Source organism: Scaptodrosophila lebanonensis, unplaced genomic scaffold, assembly GCF_003285725.1.
Source record: "Scaptodrosophila lebanonensis strain 11010-0011.00,11010-0021.00 unplaced genomic scaffold, SlebRS2 tig00001412-arrow-pilon, whole genome shotgun sequence".
Taxonomy (NCBI): Eukaryota; Metazoa; Arthropoda; class Insecta; order Diptera; family Drosophilidae; genus Scaptodrosophila; species Scaptodrosophila lebanonensis.
In genome coordinates, this window is record NW_022060739.1 from 7,495,809 (window position 1) to 7,517,076 (window position 21,268).

A 21,268-nucleotide genomic window follows, 5' to 3' on the forward strand; every position below is an offset into this window, starting at 1 on the left:
ATTTCTGGAATTCGATTCGACTTATAGATTCATTATAATTATAAGCTTGCTACAGGAACTAGGCGATTATTGTTGTTTCAATTAAATAGGAAGATTACAAATGAATGCCAAAAGAATCAACTTTCCTCAAATAGTTTTCTATTAGAGTTGACTGGTTTTTTTGATCTTCCAAAGATCATATTCGTAGCGTACCATTTAGAAGTCAGTTATGAAAATTTATTTATTATTAAATTAAAAGTAAGTATATTTTTGGAATTCGATTCGGTTCGTTATATTTATAAGTGTTTAACTAGGAGATTTTTGTTGTTTAAATTAAATAGGAAGATTACAAATGAATGCCAAAAGAATGAACTTTCCGCAAACAGTTGTCTATTAAGACTTTGCAGGTTGTTCTGGTTTTTTGATCTCCCAAAGATCACATTCGTAGCGTACCATTTAGAAGTCAGTTGAAATGTGCAATAAATTGGGGAACTTTATGATTGTTATGATGGCTTCCCTTTTCCATAACTTAACAAAACTTACGCAATCATTGCCTGCGTCTAATTTTTCGAATGTTGTCACAATATTTGCGTGCGTTTCGCCGCTTCATCATGTCGCATAAATAATAATCAAACGAAAACACATTTTCTATAACGCGGTCGCCACCCACACGCCCGCATATTGAACAAAGTAGTGGTTGGGGGGGACAAGGAAATACTCTCAAATTTATGGCTATAAAGTACAGTGTACAAACGCTAAAGAGATACCGATCGCGCCGATCGCCGATTGTCACCAAGTCATGAGCGAAAAAACGAGTGTGTGTGTGCGAGAGAGAGAGAGAGAGAGGAGGATAGAGGGAACCGAAGTCGCCGCCGACGTCGCCAACGCTCGTCCGTGCAGATTAGTCAGTTGTCAGTTTCAATTATCGTCGAGTCCAATTTGTTGAAAGGCCCCAGCAAGGCGAGGCATGCAAAGATTTTTGCACTCACTCGCCTGTGTCGGCGTCAATCGATACCGCTGCGGCTATAGCCTATAGCTATCGGAGCAGGCGATTTTCGCTTGAAATGTTCCAACTGGGGGCTGCATGCTGTTCACTGGGCTGCAGGAGCCGCCAAGCACGTCTGATTATCGGCATCTCGAAGGACCACAGCAGCAGCAGACGTCGCTCTGCGACCGCGTAGGGCAGCAGAGCGCATAACTCAGATGCTCTGCTATGATAATTTCCAATAAAGTTTGCACGCAAATCGACAAACGGCCGATCAAGAGACAGAGCAACAGAGAGAAAGAGAGAGAGAGAGAGAGAGGAACAGAGAGCAGGCGATCGATGGAGAGACACCCAGCCATGTTGAAATTGATGATGTGGAGTATGTTTGGAGTCAGCTTGTTTACACAATTCAGCGCACATTGAGGTCGAGACCATGGTCTGGTGTCGTTTGTGGCCAGGAATTTGTTTGCTGCCTTCAAAGAGGCGCCGAATTGAAATCAAGATCAAGATTGAAATGAAACGACGGCCCAGAATGTTGACAACGACGAGCAACGACTGGAAGACAGCGACGACGACATTGAGCCTCAATGCCTCTCCTTTTGCTGGTGGCAGACGCAACAACAACAACAGCAACAAATCGAAAGAAAATTCCTAGACAAATAAAAATGTGTTGCGTAATCATCGGTGCAGTGCCAGCGGTCCCAGCAGCTTAGATGCTTTGATAGATAACCCATTTGGCAGACAGTGGGAGCATCGTTTAAGAAACTGAACAGCAGCCAGCATCTTTATGGAGTCACCCAAAACCAACAACAACAATAACAACAACAAAAACAATAACAGTGTCACCCAATTCACGTACGCGCTGCTCGTTCCGCTGCTCAATCACGTACGCGCTATTTGTTGTGCTGACAAATTTGTTTTGTGCGTATGTATGTGCGTGTGTGTGTGTGTGTGTGTGTGTGTGTGTGTGTGCATCTTTCAGATACTTTGTCGCAGCCTCAAAGCAAAAAGCGTGTCAACACATTGTCTGCGTTCCGGCTGCCTCATTTGTCAGCCTCATCGCCATGAGTGTGTCTCTGCGTCTCCGTCTGTTTCTCTGTGTGTAGCCTTTAAGCTTTGCTTTGCTTTGTTTGCTTTTGGTTTCTGACCCATTTATCTTAGGCCTGGCCAACAATTGCTTTATGCAGGTCTAGACACCACTGCACCACCACACAGTGGATCCCACGCACTCGCATCTGACTTGACTTGGCTTTGACGTTCCTTTGTGGTTTGTTGGCCATGCAAAACTAAATGTGTGAGAGAGCTTATTGAAATTTGACGTAGTTCCGGTAATTAAGTTGCGGTTAGTTCGGTCAGTGAGCTGATCAATGGAAATTCCTGCACGGAAACGGAAATTTGTCATAAGGTTGGAGCGACAAAGCTGGGAAACCGTCCCACCTAATGGCTTATCTAATTAGAAATTTAATTTTGCTAAAAGGTTTTAAGGACTTAAGCGAAATCAATAAATATATAATGGCTGATAAACAGGGCGTCTAAGCGATATTCAGTTAAACAAATTAATTAAGCATTTTAATCAAATCAAATCAAATTTTATTCAAAGGCGAGTTAAAGGCATTCTCACGCTATATCGGAGCGAAGAAAGCGATTTGAAATCAAGAAATTTATAATGACTGATAAACAGTGTGTCTAAGCGATAGTCATTTAAACAAATTAATTAAGCATTTTAATAAAATCAAATCAAATTTTACTCAAAGGGGAGCTAAAAGCATTCTCACGAAGCGAAGAAAGCGATTTGAAACGAAGTCTCTTTAAAAACTATCAAAGTGCCATTTATTTAAAAAAATGGTTAATCAGTTGACGTTTGGAAGTCCTCCTAACCTGGACTTATGTTGGGAGGTCAGCTCTATGTTGTCAATAGAATTTATTTACAAAAGTTCTTGACGCTGTTCTGTTCATGATTATCTATCCATCACAGTACAAGCATAAATCGAGAATAGGTTTCACTTTTAATTACTCAACTGAGTTTTCACCTCAATAGTATGACTATCAGCTACAATATCCAGTTGTAACAAGAACGGCTAGCCTGCCTTTCGCCAATTTAGGGATTCAAACGACATTACAAAATTCCCTTAGCTAGTGGATCTTAGGGCGCGGAAAAACATAATTATGGTCACAACAAAATCACCCTCTGAGTCCACTGGCCCTTAAGTGAAGTAACATTTACAGAAAAATTAAAAAATTAATTTATTCAAAACTAAAATAAACTAACTAAAATAAATACTCCTGTATTTTGCATCGGTCTTTTGCTTTTATGAGCATTCTACATTCAAAACGGCCTTCTTTTAATAGAATGTGTTGTGGATATATTTAATAAATAATACTAGGTGTTTTAAATTCGACTTCAGCATAACAATTATAAACAAATGTATATGTTTTTGAACTTAAGAAAGCAAAAGTCCTCCAGACAATAAACTATAAATGTGATTTTAAGATTTTTATAAGAAAGTATATTGCAAGGTTTATGTCAGCATTTAATCGGTATTAAATTGAACCTATCACATAAATAGTATGTAAAAGTCTGTAAAATGCAATAAATTTACATAATAGTTTGAAAAGAACAAATCGCATGATTATTGATAAATATACTTTTATATAGTTTCTCTATACTTTGTCTTTGACATTGGCAATATATTTTTTTAGATTTCATTGTAAATAGCTCGGAATTCATTCAATGGATTGAAATTGATTTGAAAGTATTTTTATTTGTAGAAATACCTGACGATGTAACACCCATTCTAGATTGTATGCTTTCGAATGGTACTTAGTTGAGTAATTATCAAGCAACCATTATTTATTTGAAGTAAAATATTTGATAATGCGGACACAATTCCCACCTTGGTTTTGGGGAGAACAAACTAAAAATATAAAAGGCAGTGAATGGCGAATAGCTCAAGCGAAGAAGAATCTTATTTTAAAGTTAAGTAATTTCAAAAATGAACATAATTTAGAAAATAATTATACTGCTTCCAACAACATTTTGGGGGCGAACAGTCGTTAAGTAGTTTCTTAAGTAAGTCATCCAACAATCCTTGAGCAATTGACTGAAAAAAGTGAGAGTATGAAGAAGCACTTTCAGCAAAAAGTCGCATAAAGCGGAGTTAATGAGTGGCATAAACAGAATGGAAACATGTCAGAGTCCTTAATCTGACCTCTATCAGGAAGATATGTATATATATACACCTATACCTGTATAGGCAATAAGCAGCCTCTCTCCAGCCGCTCAACAAATAATTACCAATTTCTTAACACAATTCAAGCATAAAAATAATTCCCAATTAGCCGCAAAGCCATAACCCAAAAAAGGAGAGGGGAGAGGGAGCAGGGGATTAATACTATATGTATGTATATGTGTGTGCCTGGCGTTAAAATACCTGAGCGTTAAAAATAATAATAATCGTAAAAAGATGCGGCAGGCAGCCTTAGCTGTGGGCAGCATTTGCGACACGATGTTGATATGTTAACAAGACACCCGGGCCAAGATCTGGGCCCGACTCAGTCCAAGTGCCAAGTGCGCTGCGGCTGATCATCAACAGTTGCCGTCGACGTCGCAGCCGCAGTCGCAGTCGTATCGGTAAGAGTATATTCGTATTCATAATCCGGTAGCGATGTTGGCATACGAGTATCTGAATGAATGTTTGTTTTTGTGCAGGCGCTCAGGATTGTTGCCAAACACACAATAACAAGCCTCATCATGTGGCGACTCGGATTGAGACTGGAACTGATGACTGGCTGTGAAGTGGCTTTGACTTTGGCGATGGCGATGGCGTTGGCGTTGGTGGCGTCTGTTTAATGGCCATATGCATATGTTATATGCACAAACTACATACGAGTATATACATATGTATGTATGTACGATTTCATTGTTTTGTCTGTGGCAGCACAGAAATGTATTTTTTATAACTTTAGCTTTGGGTCGCCACAAAAATATAAAAGTATGAAAAGCTGTGCCTGTATCTAAAAATGTGGCTTTGATTTATTTTTATTGATGAGCATATAAAAGCTGCCCAGGCGAATGGTTCACTCTACCTTGGAGCTCGGCTCACAGTAGTTGCTGCTGCTGCTGCTGCTGCTGTTCCTGTTGATGGGCAGTAGTTTTCTGGTAGTAGTCATCGGACAGTCACACACAACAGCGGGGGGGTTTGGGTTTGCCAGTCGAGCTGATCGCATTTTCAAAAATTTCACGCTGTGTGAACGACATTTTCTTGCGGACCGAAGCGGACCGGACCGGACCCTGCTTCGTTCGGTAAGGATCCGTGCGCCATGTGGCTTGTATATAAATATAAAAAAATTCATAATTCACGGAATATTATTTCGAACAATGTGAGTGGGTCCCCCCTACACAACTCCCGCTCCCCCTGTCGCCCCCACCACCCCGCTCAACGCGGCGGTCAGCCGTCGCTGTCATTTGGTTGGTTCACAAAATATATTCTCATTAAAATTGTGCTTTTTCGTGCTTCTTGTCGTCAGCAGTCGGGGTCTGGACCGCAGAGCTCAGACCGTAGGTGTCTGGTCCAGAGGAGCATTGGCCCAAGTCCAAGCATTGCTGAAGACACCACCACCAGCACCACGCCCACCCCCTGTGGTTTTGCTTCCGTTGGAGACGCCACTGTGGCGAGCATTATGCCTCGCTAAAATTTTACGCTGTTTATGTGCAAATGTCGAAACAAAGATATTTCTTTAAATTGATAAAGATTAACCATAAACAAAGGCATGAGAAGGGACACATATGGGCAAGTGGCGGCTACCACTGCCAAGAGTTTCGAGGCATTGATTGCAGCTGCTTATAAAGTGGAGACCGTTACTGACAAGAATTTGTTGACTCTGGTTTAGGAATTCGTAGATAGGTCGACTAGGGACTAGTCTAGACTAGACTAAGCCGCTGAAGTAGAGCGATACAATAGAATAAGACATTAAATTTGAATTGCAAATATTCAATTATTTCAACTAGATGTATATCAAAAAAAGAAGAGAAAAAGACAAGCTTGTCCTTTTTCGGGATTAGAACAATCTGAATGCCAAGTTTGCATACCAAGTTATTATTTTTATTCTATTACCCTTACAGGGTATAAAAAACCAGTTGGAGTAATCACAAACAATAACAATATATACCAAGAATAAAAAAGAAAACATTCTAAACATCCAAATACAAATTATGGGTGTCTCATATGAAGGTTCGCAAATGCAATCCACTTGGGATTTAGAAAATTGGGGAACCGATGGAGATCGGTATCGGAGTACTCTCAGCCGAGGTCTACCAACTCGCTGTTCAAAAACCCGAATGAAGAGAATTCTGGCAATGATTGAGTTCAGATAGTCTTTTCCTGTCACGTTTACAGCAATATACATAATTCAGTTGGAGATGCTAGGGATTTCCATGATTAAATTGTTATTGCAGTAAAGTCTTCACAATAAAAAACGTTCACTTGTAATGGGTGAATTGGCAGGCCTATGAGATGGGTTAGAGCCTCTGCGATGAAAGGAGTAGTGTATTCATTCATTAAAACATTATCCCAGAAAAGAGGACGTACAGGTTTAGACGCTTCTGTAAATGGCCAATTCCAGTTCCATTATTTCTTACATTCTGTAAAGTAAAGCTGTTTAAATAGTTCTGTATAGATGTCATTTTTTTGTATATGTATTTTAAGGTTTTTTACATGAGTTTTGAAGAAATAGGTTTTGATTAAATTAAAAACAATTAGTTTGAATAAAACAAAAATAAAAAATCGTATTAATTCATTATTTTGTTCATTTTTTCTTTTGAATAATATTAGCTTAATTAATTCCATATTCAATTCTAATATGATGTTCTTCTTAACAAACATCTTTAAGGAAGATACTTGCACATTAATTTAATAGCTACACCTAATTCTGTTTTTACACGGTGGATTAGTTCCAGAAACAACCGTGTAAAAGAAGACATTGATCATATGCAAAACTAGGTGATTGGTTCTTTATCTCTAAAGAAATATGTATATATGAAATTTTTAATTTTTAAACCGTGGTATATAAAAATCGTGTAAAAAAGACCGAATTAGGTGTATAATTTGGAGATGTAGGATATTTTTCCTTGGATCCCACAGATGATATATTTTCGGCGCTTCTAGCCAGTCTCGATCTATGCAGCGTTTAATACGATAATTGATTCGATTTTCCATAAAAGTGATATGCAAATCGATTATTCAGTTGTAGGCGAGTCGAGATTGGATTGAAAAAGCTCCAGAAGTAAGTAGCTTAATGAAGTATCACTGTGGTTTGTGGAGAGTGTGTAAATAGACTTACATCTACATAAAATGCATAGAAAGTTTCAATTTATTGAATATTTTTGTTCTTATATCTTTAAATTCAATTCAATTTCTAACTGGGTAATATTTTCCCTTCCATTCGTTTCATTATCTATCCACCTACTTTGTGGTAAGAGTATATCTCATTTGGCTGTGCTGCCAGTGGATATTGTGGGCTTTATCTAGAATGGTTCATCTGGCTTGTAGCACAATTTACACACCGTTTCGGAAACTTTTGAAATATGTTCATTCAGAGAGCCAGAGAGCTGCACTAACATTCATTCAACACTTTGCGGCTGCTGCCACCTCTGAGTGGAGTTGAAGCCATTCATTGATGGCATGCCAGGGTGCTCGGTGCTTGGTGCTTGGTGCTTGGCGTCCAGCAACTTTAACCGGATGTGGGCGTTAGCAAGCATGTAATCTGATCCCTGACAAATCGGTCTATTAGAATCGACGAAGACTGTGTTGAAATATTTGTCGCATGGCCGTTCGTTGTTGACGCCTAACGATGCCGCCAAGACGCCAAATGGACGGCCACGTCTAGCTGGTCTAGCCTGGCTTCACTGGCTTGGTTGGTCGCTTGGTCGCTGGCAATGGCATCCGCATCGGTACCGGCACTGGCACTGGCACCGGTACCGGCATCAGCATCAGCATCGGCACCACGCAAACCGCGTAGGTGGCGCAGGGCAAATGTGATTGGGCTTGGGCTTGGGCCTGGGTCTGGGCCCCGAATCGCTGAGGTTGAGGCGCAGTCTGGCGAACGGCAACGGGCCAAAAGGGAAAAGTCAGCCTTTAAGTTGTCGGCCACAGTTTAGAGGCGCGTGTGCCATGAGCCTAGCCCTTATTTCATGTTGTTGTTGTTGTTGTTGTTGCTTTGACTGTGGCAGCGGTTTTCTTTCTTCGATTTTATGAGGCGCAAGTGGCGACGTTTTGTGGTTTTGAGGCAGACGTTGGCAACAACTAAAATGTTGCACGTTGCCAGCTGAATGCTGGCTGTTTGTTGCTGGTTGTGGTAGTGGTGGTTGTGGTTGTGGCTGTGCCTGTGGTGGTGGTAGTTGTTGGTGGCGGCGGCGCCGTTGCCGTTGCCGTTGCTGCAGCAATTCATAAACGTGGGCGATTGATTCTACTGCGGCTGCCGCTGGATGCGCCTTCTTCTGCCTCACCTGCCTCCTCATCAACGTTATGGCCGGCCTCATGCCTCACTCGGCTGCTTTTGGGCTTTGGCACTAAGGTTCGGCAAATGGCCCGCGGCATTGCGATTGAACTTCAAGTTATGATCGTCGACCTCCTCCCTGTCCCCCACCATCTCTGTCGCAACAACATTGATGGACGTTCGCTCACGAACCAACGAACTTGGCCAAGCCAAGCTTGGCGTTTACTTGGCTCGTACGCGCCACCAGCCACCAGCCACACAGACACATGCAGAAACACACGCTGTTACCACTTATTGATGGCACATTGTGATGCGTTGCATGGCCCAGCCCGGCATGGAGCGGCATTGGAGGCAATCCAGCCAGCGCTGCAGCGTCCCGGCCAGTCGCGCTGCTGGCTGCACTTCACTCATGAGCACGTCGAATAGAGGCGTTCTACTCAAATGTATGATACCCACCCACGAGCAAAAGCCAGAGCCAGAGCCAGAGTCCGAACCAGAGCCAAAGCCAGAGCCAGAGCCAAACTATGATGATGACTGTGACTGTGTACGCTTTCCTGCCTGCCTGTGTCCCCCACTACGAACGCACTGTGGGCCAAATAAAGAGCTTACTAAGCATTTCCAAGTCCGATAGTGAATTGTTAGATATTATGCTTAAAGAGCCCGTCAATGAATTGGCAGATCAGTTTATTTATTTATTTATTCTGAGGTCCTGCAAGTAATTTATATTCGAAAATTTTGATTTAATAAAATTTGAATTTGTAATATTAAGACAAGAATCAATTAAAAAGTTATGCTATTTTTATAATTGTTTTTTCTGTTTGTGCAATATTTTTAAAAATGAGATGTTTTAATGAAATGTCAATGGAAATTTTAGAGCCTACCTGTTTGTGGATATATAGAAAACATGATTTATACTAAGGTCCTGCAAGTAATTTATATTTGCAAATTATATGGTCGTTTATTATTTGTGTTAAATATTTTTAAATATGATTGCCCTTCTACAGTTAAAAAATTAAATATATCCTCTCAATTTCTTTTAATGAAATGCCAAACGTATATGCTGAAAATATTATAATGGTAATCCTAGAGACTACCTTTTTGTGGAAATATAGAAAACATTTATTTTATGTATGATATTTTTCTGACCATGGTTTTCTATGCTATTATTGACTTAGGGATGTATGTGGGGGTGTTAGAAGACATTGGATGGCTAAACAAGATAATCGTTATTATAATATTTCTACAAAATAGATCAAGTTGGCGGCACTTAAATGAAACAATTTGTTTCTAAAGGGAAAAGAACATTTATTACAGAAGAAATAAATAACTATGTCGCACATAAGTTTTTGTCCGAAAGCTTAAAATGCTCCTTCTCTTAATTGAATGAAGGAATAAACAGTTATATTGGGAGTACATTTTGGTACTTTTATCTCTTCAATTTCAAACTATACAGAACCATTTCAAACATCTATATTGGTTTTGGAAACTAGTCGCTGCCAAAGGACTTAAAAAAAAGTATATTATAGTAAATATATAGTATGTCTTTTAATCGGTTATGTTATTAGCTTGACCCCACAGTGCGATTCTGGGGTCGTAATGTGTATGCTCGTCGCTTGGCGGTTAAGGTGCATTCAAGGCATATTTACACACACTCCTACAAACCATACATACATATGTAAGTATGTCTATAGGGAGAGCGCCCCATGCATTCATTTTGGTTTGGTTTTTCGGTTGAAAAGACAATGCAAAATTAAGCGTTTCCTTTATTGTTGCTGTTGTTGTTGTTGTTGGTGGTGGTGGTGGTGGTGCATGGTGTATGGTGTACGGTGGTGGTGCTGATGCCCGCCGCTGGTGATGCTTGTGGTGCCTTTGTATTACTTTAAGGTGTGCTCCAGGTAATAATTTAGTTAAATCATATTTTCGGCAAAAGACCAAAAACACAAAAAACAATAACAATAACAACTACAACTACAACAACAACATTAACAATGAAGACGATGCAGCAGTGGTAGACGACAGCGGCGCGCAGTAAAAATTATTTGCCTTTAACACTCACTCACCTACTCAGCGCCGCCTATTGGCGCGCCAGGGCCCGACCTGGCCTAGGCTGTTTGCTGACTCTGCTGACTTGCCTGACATGGCTTTAGCTTTAGCTTTGGCTTTGGCTTGACTTCACTTTACTTTAGTTGGCTTTGCCATGAATGGCGCAACATTGTTTCAAAACGCCATCAAATAACAGAGTACTTGCCCTCTTTCTACAAACAAAACTGCACATCCGGCAGAAACAGACAGACATACTCGTATTGCCCATTAAAACTACTTATCAGGATATTAGGCAAGTTAATATATATGTTTTGTCTTAGTAGAGAACAGCTCAGTAGTGCTAACGACATAACAAATATGGCGTCTCTATTTATATTTAATCGCCACTTTAACATTGTTTTAACAAAATGTTGACAATTCTTTTATAAGCTTCATTGTAGGATTAGCTTAGTTTTTTGTGGGGATAGGAACACTGTAAGCGAAACTTGAGGAAATAAAATAATTTGTGATACATGTCCAACAAACAACTGTGTGTGAAGACTTCGATAATTTAGATGGTGTTCTCCGCATTTTCAATTCCAATAATGATTTCTTTAAGACATACGTGTCGGAGGCATTAATAGACGTCATTGTACAGCTTTGTGTTAGGCTTTCTTATCTTTTATTTTATTTAGTTTAATTTGTTATATTAAGTTTTATAATACTTATAATCGACAGTATTATTGTTGATATTATGAATAAAAAAAAATTTAAAAAAAAATAAAAAAAATATTCGATTGAGCTTCTCATGCCCCTGCCTTAACAGAACGTTTATTTTTCAAATAATATAAAACACAAAATATTTGTTTCTATTCAATATGTTATAACAATACACGCTCGATATATTATATATATATATATATATATATAGGATTGTATTGCAATTCAGTCTACATTTCAGCATTGCATTTGCTTAACTAGAGCTTAGAGACTTACGGAGCTAGAGAGACTACGACTAACACATAAGCTAGGGGAAACATAATGAATATGACAAAGTTATTACAATATATAATAATATATATAGTAAGTATTTAAGGACATGATATGAAATATATCTGCTCCTATATAGCAAATAAATGGTTAAAGAATTGTCAGTTGAGGAAACATTTACCTTTGCATAGAAATGTAGTCTAGTTTTACAAATAATTGATAATGTCACACGCTAAAATAAATTAAACAAAGAAAAACAAAAAAGAAGAAGGAAGATTTGATAACCTCCCCGTGGTTAAAAATAAATATTAAGGCGTGTCTCCATATATTATTTTTGTGTAATTTCCAATTTAAAGCTTTGCTAGACTATTTCTGCAAGGGGTCTAAATTCGTAGTTAGCAGACAATATACAATAAAAGCTTTTGAATAACAGCCAATAAGTTCAATAATAAGATCCTTCAGCTGCCTTTTAAGCAATTTATGGATAAGTTATCTTTTCATAGAGATAAACATTTTTGCCTTTTTGCCTGGCAAATATCGCGTTTGATTAAACATCTTTACTGAAAATATGTGAAATTTTTAGAAATGTTTATTTAATTTTATGGCAAAGTTCATTTGTTTAAAAGGCGATTTAATAAACTTTAAGGAATGATTATTTCTGAGTGTATAGAAAAGTCCCATTTTTATGTTTTTTTTCTAATATGATTCATTTAAGCAATTCCACCTTAAAAATTTAGATAAACATTTGGCTAGAACAATAACTCTTTTTCAATAGAAGTGTACATAATATTTGTAACTTCTAGTCAATTTTTACAACGAAAATTCAACATTTTCACACTTAGTCGGGCTGCCTTCTAATTAAATATGCAGATTTTTATAGAGATTTACTGATTCACAACTCACACATACATATACATATGTATGTATGTAACTAGGTGTATACTGCCACTGATCTAACGACAACAACTTCATAATTTAGACAATGACAAGCGTGTATAATTTTTGTGTTGGTTTTCGCTTTTTCATACTACTTAACAAAAAATATAGGAAAAAAAGACAACTCACAACAAATTTCGGCATATCATAAATTTTGGTTATAAATATCACAACCGCAGCTCCAGCCCCAGCAGCAGCAGCAGCGTCGATCGTCAGCAGTTGCCGCATCTGTATCTGTATCTGTAGCTGTATCTGTATCTGTGGCTATAGTCGAGCACCATAAGCTACCTTTCTGCATTGGCAACAGCGGCAGCTTGCCGCTTGTCTTGTCTAACGATAAATAACAGTTAGAGCTGTACCTTCCGAATACGCTGTGGCGTATGCCCAACCACAGGCAGACAAACGGACAGACAGACAGACAGACAGACAGACAATCGCGCATATATGAATGTACAATATAAATATATATATATACGATATGTTTTTTAAGGTGTGACCAAAGCGAACGAAACTCATAATTTTTTAAATTAGCATTTTTCGGTTTTGTTTCTTGCGATGCTGAGATGCTGATGTTGAAGCTAAAGCTGCGGCTATAGACGGTTTTATTTTACGCGCGCCACGCTGCCATAAAATGAAATTTACAAATTGTCCCCGAAAAGCATTGAAGAAGGCTGTGAGAAGACAACAAAGAATCACTTCATGGCAGCAGCAAGACATCATCGACATCATCACAATCCACGACCAAGACCAAGACCAAACACCAAGTCGAAATGGAAGTCTCTTCAAGCTGTTGCAATAAACTCATCAATAAATTGTCGTCTGTGCTGGTTGATGGTTGCTGGTTGTTGGTTGTTGCTGTTGTTCTTGTCGCTGTTATAATGCGGTTTTCGCAGGGATTACGGATATATGACGCCACAAGGAGAAGAAGAAGCGGTAAACCATCAACACCACCAACGCACTTGATGCGTCTTCTTCAGCTTCTTCAGCCGTTGCTGTTGGTGGTCATCATCATATTGGTGGCTCTTTCCTCAATGAATGTTCGGCTCTGTGGTCGAATCTCGGGGGCCCAGCAGCATGCGCCTAAGTGGATTTGTGTGTTTTCTTGCGGAGAAAAATGTTTATTGTTTCAACATTGTTATCAGTGTTAAGTAAACACACTCGCTTCCAGAGCCTTCGGGGACAGAGTTGTGGTCAATTTTTGATTTCTAATTTGTTTACTTTTACGTGACAACAAAACAGTCGACCAACCAAAATATTAAGCATTTTATTTATGGCACCATCGACCGGAAGACCAAGTAGTGGTAGCTGCCACATCTCACAGTCAGTCAGGCTGTCCAAATTGAAAATGTGGCGATCTATACGTTACTTCTTTCCTCCATCCTCCATCCTCCATTTCTTTGGTATCTTCTGGATTTCTTCTTTCTTTCTTCTTGTTCGGAATTCTGCTTATCTTGTTGCTTGGTGGCAAGAATTTGGTGGCATGCCATTTGTGCCTCCACCACAGATTTGTAATAAATTTGCCCAAAATTTATTAGTACAAACAACATTTGTGTGTAGCTCATCAATCAGTGCAACATTCTTCTCTAAAGGTTCAGGCATATCTACACACGCATATAACAAATTTCCAGTCGCTGCTAACAAATTAATTATATAGCCCTGTGCTGGAGTGTGAAGAGGCTTTAAGGTAGCTTTTGGGCAGCTGCTGATGACATAAACAGCAAAGATTCAGCTGCCTTTTGTCATTTAGAACATATATTTAGCTGATCGCGCAGCTGATATGCGAAAAAGGCTTTTATGGAGTTATTTAGGTGATGTATGGTTTAAAAATCTGCAGTCAGGCATATTTCTTTTCAACAATAGATATCTTACAAAGAGCTGATACAAATAAAATTCTCTAAAATAGAGACTGGAAAACTACTGATTAAGCTAGTCTTATTGCTTAATTTACTCTTTACTTTTTGCTTCAGAGTCTTCATTTGGTTTGGTAGTCTATTTCCCATTTTTGTGCATCACATCCTGCCACAATTGTTAATTGGGGAGATTACAGTCAACCAGTTATTTATTTGTCGACATTTAATTTAATTCGATCAGAAAATGTATTTATAGACACTGTATTGTAAGTCTGAGAGATCTTTAAAAGAAGGAAGATGGAGCACTGTAGAACAAAAAAAAAAAAAAAAAAAACACTAACAATTTATTTTCTCAATTCAATATATTTCATTGGTTTCTATTATTAGTTAACAATAAAAAAGTTCAGGTTATTAGGCCTTTCTGCTTAATTAGATATATACAAGAAGTTTTTAAATTTAATGAGTGAACGGAGAGTTTCTAAAATGTAGCAAGAGCGGATACAAAATTGGATCAAAAATCCATGAAAAAGTGGGAAAATTAAAGTAAGGAAATTAAAATTATTTTGGAAGTTCTATTGAGTGTACAAAATTTTTTGTAAGTCCGTCTTGAGCCAACACAAATAAGCAAAGAACATGCAACGAATAAAAACATAGTGAGGCCATCCTTAATTTATTTATTTAATTTATTTGCCTTTCATATTATTGATAGTTACGTAGTAAAACATAAGAGGATGCAGGATGAAATGTCAAAAAAAAGCAACGCTTCTGGTGAATGGATTGCTCATGTATGTGGATGAGGTTTTCTAGATCAGCAGGAAGCGGATGTAGCGCCATCTTGCATTCAACAAAATAAATAATATCGGTTAAGTTATTAAAAAATGCTAAAGTCGCGTTAAAAAAAACTGAAATATAATTTAAGACCCATTCGACCCGAATTTCGAAAACATCGGAGAAGTGCAGTCTTAGATTTACGACCACCTTTAGCCAATAGAATTGAACAAATGCATGATTTACAAATTGTGGAATTCATTTCACAACCCATTCCATAAATATAATAGAGTGCTGCACCATTTGCCTTTATAAGAAATATCAATTATATGTTCATCTGCGTACAAAGAATCATAAATGAGTGCTCGCTAGTCATTTGACATTTGTTCCTCCTTGTTAGAAGCATTCTCAAGAAAGCCATTCACCATCCACTCCATCCAGTCTTTAGCATCCAAGGGCCGCTGCTCATAACTAAGCCGACAGTTGTGACATTATAGCGCCCACTTTACGCTTAATTAGTCTGAGCTATGTCAACGATTACGACACCTAATAACAAAGTACGTTTGAAATCATGCACAGATAGACACAGAAAGATAGTAAGACAAATCGGTAGAAATAATTCTATAGATAGGGAGCCCAAGGCGCAAAGGCATGGGCAAAGGCACAGTCTAAGCCTCCGTCAATATATCAAAACAAAAAAAAGAGAAAAAACGCTCACAAAACGCAGCTAAGCCGATGCAGACAATCGATAAGCCGAGGCAGGCGAGCTGGCTGGCATACCAGTTGGGTAGCGCCTTCAAAACCCAACAGATGCAACAAACACACTCACACTCACACACTCAGCTATGGCCCTTGTCGACTCAATTATTGTTACGTAAGCCGCGTTCAAAGATCAGCGATGCATATAACCAACAATATATCCGTTACCTAACCAACCATAGAGCCAGCTAACCGACCAACCTCCTCCGGCCAACCAACCATCCTGACCAGCCAGTCAGTTGCGGCTGCTGTTGACAGTAACTGCCCCTAAAGTGTTCATTTTAAGTGCAGGACATGGGATATAGATACATATATTTTACGCTTATCAGCATTTTCACAACTTCTCTGGCAATCACAAAAATGCTCGACCCTGTCAGGGGGACAAATTGCTGCCCTTGTCCGTGCTTGTTTTTGTTGTTTATTAGCTTCATAATTTGTGCACACTTCGCACCCCATTTGTGAATAGTATACGAGTATATATCTATCTATCTAGTATCTGTATCGAGGGGGTTGTTGTTGCTATGAGCATTTCAGTAGGCGTGGCATGGTGTAGATTTCAACCGAAACAGTTGCCCCTAATGACTTGCTGCTGAGAGCATGCGAATACGCTTTGGGGTAGGTTTTCCTTTCTGAAAATGATAATGATAAACGGGCCACCATGCTGTGATAATTAAATAAACATTGAGATGCCAAAGCGCGTTAATGTTTGAAGTTTATTTTCAATAATATGTTGTAGCAGTATGTGTATCTGGAGGCGTTGGCATTGCGATTTTTATCTGCTCTCGACTCGGGGCATATTTTTGCATATCTGAAATGAAAATCTGACTCTTGCGATGCAAAAGCAGTTACGAGATAGAGTTGAAGGTGTCGCAGAGCAGAAATAGAATAGAAATGAAATATCAAAAGATTTAAAAGCACGTTCTTCATATACCAATCTAATGAAACTGCAATTCAATTTGTAGATGCAGTTTACGGCTCTACATTTTACATAGCAACAGCATCTCATTAAATAGATGTACTAAGCAGTTTGTGTGATAGAATTGAAGGTGCCTTTGAAAAGAAATATCATGAAAAGAAAACAATATAGAATAAGAATTGAAATGTGTATTGTAATTGTATATCAATTTAATGAAGTTGAATATTTGAGAACTCAGTTTCTGGTTTTGGCTCTACATTTTACATAGCAACAGGATTTAATAAAATTAAGTGAAATAAATTATCATTTTAATAAAAATCATCACTAAGTTTTAGTTTTAAATTTATTACCTATAAGTATTATAATTATTGCCTATAATTATGTGCTATTTTTAAAAAACTTTCAAACACATAATTTACTCTTTTTCTTATCTATTCTGAACAAATGTAGCCCTCAATTTTTTCTAAAAAATTTAAAATTAATTAAGTCAAGAAATCTTCGTTCAAAAGTTTAAGAGTTTGTTTCAAGTTGATCTATCAGTTTTGTTTCAATTTCATTTTAAATTATAAAATAATTTTTTAATTTTTTATTGAATCGTAATTATCTTAAATTTTTTTAAATGGAAATAAATAACAAGTGCTTATAGTAATTAAAATATATTAATAAGTATATTATTAAATGTATTTTATTAGTTTAAACTTTAAAGGCTTGTACGTTGTGGTTTGTTTTATTTTGGTGTATGTGAAATGGTGGCATAGAAATTTGATAAAATTCATCAAACTTTTAAATGGTTTTGCTTTTAATATACACTCTTTTTAATAAGTTAAGAAATAGCTATTAGTGTTATCATATATATTTATTGTTTAAATTAATTTGTGATTGACATTTCCTCTCAAATTCTGTTGAATACTTTTATGTTTATGATGCCTCGAAATTTCCAGACTTTCTATTCATGGATTCTGATTTATTAATGTTATAATACATTTAATATACTTTTTAATCTTCGAAGACAATCTTGTGAAGATTTGCCTGACCTTGAGACGAGTTTGCCAAAAAAGTTGACTGGTGCTGTAGGCTCAGGAGAAGGGCTTTATACTACTTATATGATATGATGAGAATGATCCATTTTTAATCAACTACAAGTAATAGGGTATTTCATTATATTTATGAATTACTCTTTGATAAATAAATTGTTAGATAGCTAACTACACGTATTACAGCATTGCTGTTCAAAAGAAAAAACATTTTCAAATATAATTCATATAAATAAAAACAAGAAATTCCAGCTGTAGATTGTGTTCTTTACTATAAATGTGGATATCATACATTGACCAATAATATTTATTATTTCCACCTTTACTCTAATTTCCTGCACTTTTTTCGAATCATTTCCAAGAACTGATCTATAAATGCCAGCCTTATCTAGACCGGAATGTCTTCAAAGGCAACCCGCTCCTAATATGTAAATAGCCAAAAAAGATTTCACTAATGGCATTAATAAGTTGTCTAAATAATGAGAAATATCCCACACATTGCTAATCCTTAAGTACACACCTAGTCGGCCCAACTTGTTACCTAAAAATACAATATACACCCGTACATATCATTTTTACACACTCTCCACTCCACTCCACTCACAAACGACGATGAAAAATGTCACATTTTTCACTCGAATATTGCACGCGAGAGCAAACGCAAACGCGGAACGGAAATTTACAATCGGGGTCTCTAGACGCAGTCGGTACTTGATACATTCTGGCCATTACAACACCTTCCCAGGCGAGTATATACTCGAGTCGTATGTGTATTTGTTGACAAATATAAACTGGGCCCAACTGGGTAAACCAAGTACTACGCGAACTACCCGCAACTGCGTGACAATATCCGTGCAAAGCAATCTTGTCAGTATATTATGACGTTAATGACAAATTGACGGCGCAATGTCTTTGATGTTTGTTTGATTGTTTTGGTTCTAATCGTGCACCGAGTGCCGCCACCGCCGTCGCTGTAGGTCGCACCTACGTCGGCAGCACGTTGGCAGAGCGTCAGCGGCAGTGTCAGCGGCAGCGGGAGCCAAAGAGTTGCGAGCTGGACGGGGGTTAGGGGTCGGGGTCACTTTTAGTTATTTTAGTCACTTTTTGCGGGAACGAGTGGCAGTTGGAGGGTGAATCGTTGGACCGATGGGTGGGTGGGTGTTTAGGCGCTGCTCAGCAGTGTTCGGGTGCTCGGTTGATTGTTGAGCATTTGTCAGTCAATTAGACGGCTTTGAGCTTGAGCGAGTGCTAGAATGCTTATCAGCAGTTCCCAAAAGTCATATAACCCAATGCAGAGAGAGTGTATGTGTGTGTGGCTAACAGATAAGCTGCCGCTATCTTATGGGCTCTGCGGTGGGTTCTCCAGCCTGTTTTCTATGTTTGATGATTGTGTGTAGTTGTAGTTGTTGTAGTACACAACGGGTACATCGCTGCTTCGTTCCGTACGTGCGACGTACTCGTACTTGTCAAACAAGCGGTGCGCAAATAGAGAACCCGGTCGCAATGTTACCGAAACCGAAACAGAAACCGAAACTGCATGCCGCACGTTCTGCTGCTCTTCTTGCTGTTGTTGTTGTTCTTATTGTTGTTGTTGTTGTCAATTATACTCTGAACAACTCTAAATATAACATTTGTCGCATTTGTTTGCATTTGCGCCTGCCTGCAATAAAACGCCAGTCAAGCGACCGACGCGTCGTTCGCCCGTTGGCAAGTCACACGAGTTTATATGGACGTCGTCATCATCGTCATCATTATATGGATATATGGATGCATGCCACTTGGCCTTAGTACTCTGCCGCCTCCAACGTTCTCGTCATCGTCGTCGCCACGTGAGAGCCTCCACACCACTCCACTCCACTCCACTCATCATCATCTGACACACCCATAGAGCACCACATTTGCTTTTAATAGAGCGGGACGGTCGGCAGTCAACTCACATTTGCCGTCGGCATGGTGGCCATCCAATAAAATCTAATTAGCCCGCGGTGTGTCGGTGACGCTGACGGTGACGTTGACGTTGACGTTGTGACAGCCCTAGCCCCCATAAGCAAGGCCTATCTATTCACTTGCACGATTTTCGGCAGCTTTTCTTCTGTATTATGACTCCGACTCTGTAGTTGCATAAAAGTCTCCAGTTAGTTGATGGTACACTCGCTAGAATTCCAGAAATTGAGCTTTTCACAGTTTATGGCCAGGCGGTTGACAATACTTTGAAGAGAGTTTGTTGGTCTAACAGTGGTGTGGCCCCAAAAGGGGGTTGTAGAAGGGTTTTTAATTTGACTCCGCTTACAATGGAACTATATCTTCAAGATATAGTATACATTTTAAAAGAGTTTTCAGTATTCATTCAAAATACAAGTAAAGACATTTTAGAAATGGAGAATATATCTCAGCATGTACCTGTTTTGATCGCTAAATGCAGCACTAAAGCACACTTTCAAGGGACTTGATAGGACTTATTTGATAGGGAAACTACTTAAACCAAGGAATGCAGATGTTGCCTTACACTTCTTTTATATGCTAGACATCTGTGTGTTAATAAAGACGTTCATTTCTCCGAGAATTCTTAAGAATAGCTTTGGTTCATCAGAAAATCTGTATTCTTAGGATCATGCAGAGCTACTGGCTTGAAAGTTTCCTCATTGAGTCTGAGGTGATCTTTTGTTTACCGGCTAGCGTCCTGCCCCTGCTTCACACGGGCATTTTACAAAAATTTAAAAATTTCATATTTTATAACACACTCACACACATACATACATACACCCTTTTTTTGCTATGACTTTCGTTTGAGTTTGATTCGCTATTGAATCGGAGCTGCTCTGTAAACGTTATTTGATGTTGTTTCATTTTGAGACAGCAAAATAAATTGATTTTCAGGAGCTTCGACCCGTGATAGGTCAACATACAGTAGGCCATGAGTAAAACATTCCCTTCGTAGGTTGATTCCTACTAATAGGAAGGTTTGGCCTCACATATTTGAGGTCCCAGAAAAAAGCTTAAAAAAGTATGCAGTTTTTTCGGAGAAAATTTTTCTGAGTGTACAAACTAAGTACGAAGTTAATTAGTTTCAAATTGTAGATTTTTCATACAAATGTTGGAGCCTGTTTTCCCCCCTTTGTAGCTCGAATTTTCCAGAACATTTTAGTGGGCACCTACACTATGAAACGATACTTGGGTCCAAATTTCAACTTCCTAGGTTTACCATTTGGGCTGTGCGTTGATCACCAATCAGTCAGCCAAGACAAACTGTTTTATTTATATAGATTAGGGCTACTAACTGGTATGTGCCAAGACTTTTTAGTCTTCTGTCTCTGATGTCAGCGATCTCTTTATTCAATTCAATTCATATGTGGGTTGGAAGTTTGATTATTTCTGTTTCACCAACTTAGGGGATCGATCAGTCTTACTCTTTGTAAGAAACTAATATGTGCTAGAAATTTACATATATAGTAGGGAAACTTACTAGTCATAAGAGCATTTTTTAGCTTATATTTCTACAATATAACTGAGCTGCGTAATCCCTTGAATCCCAACT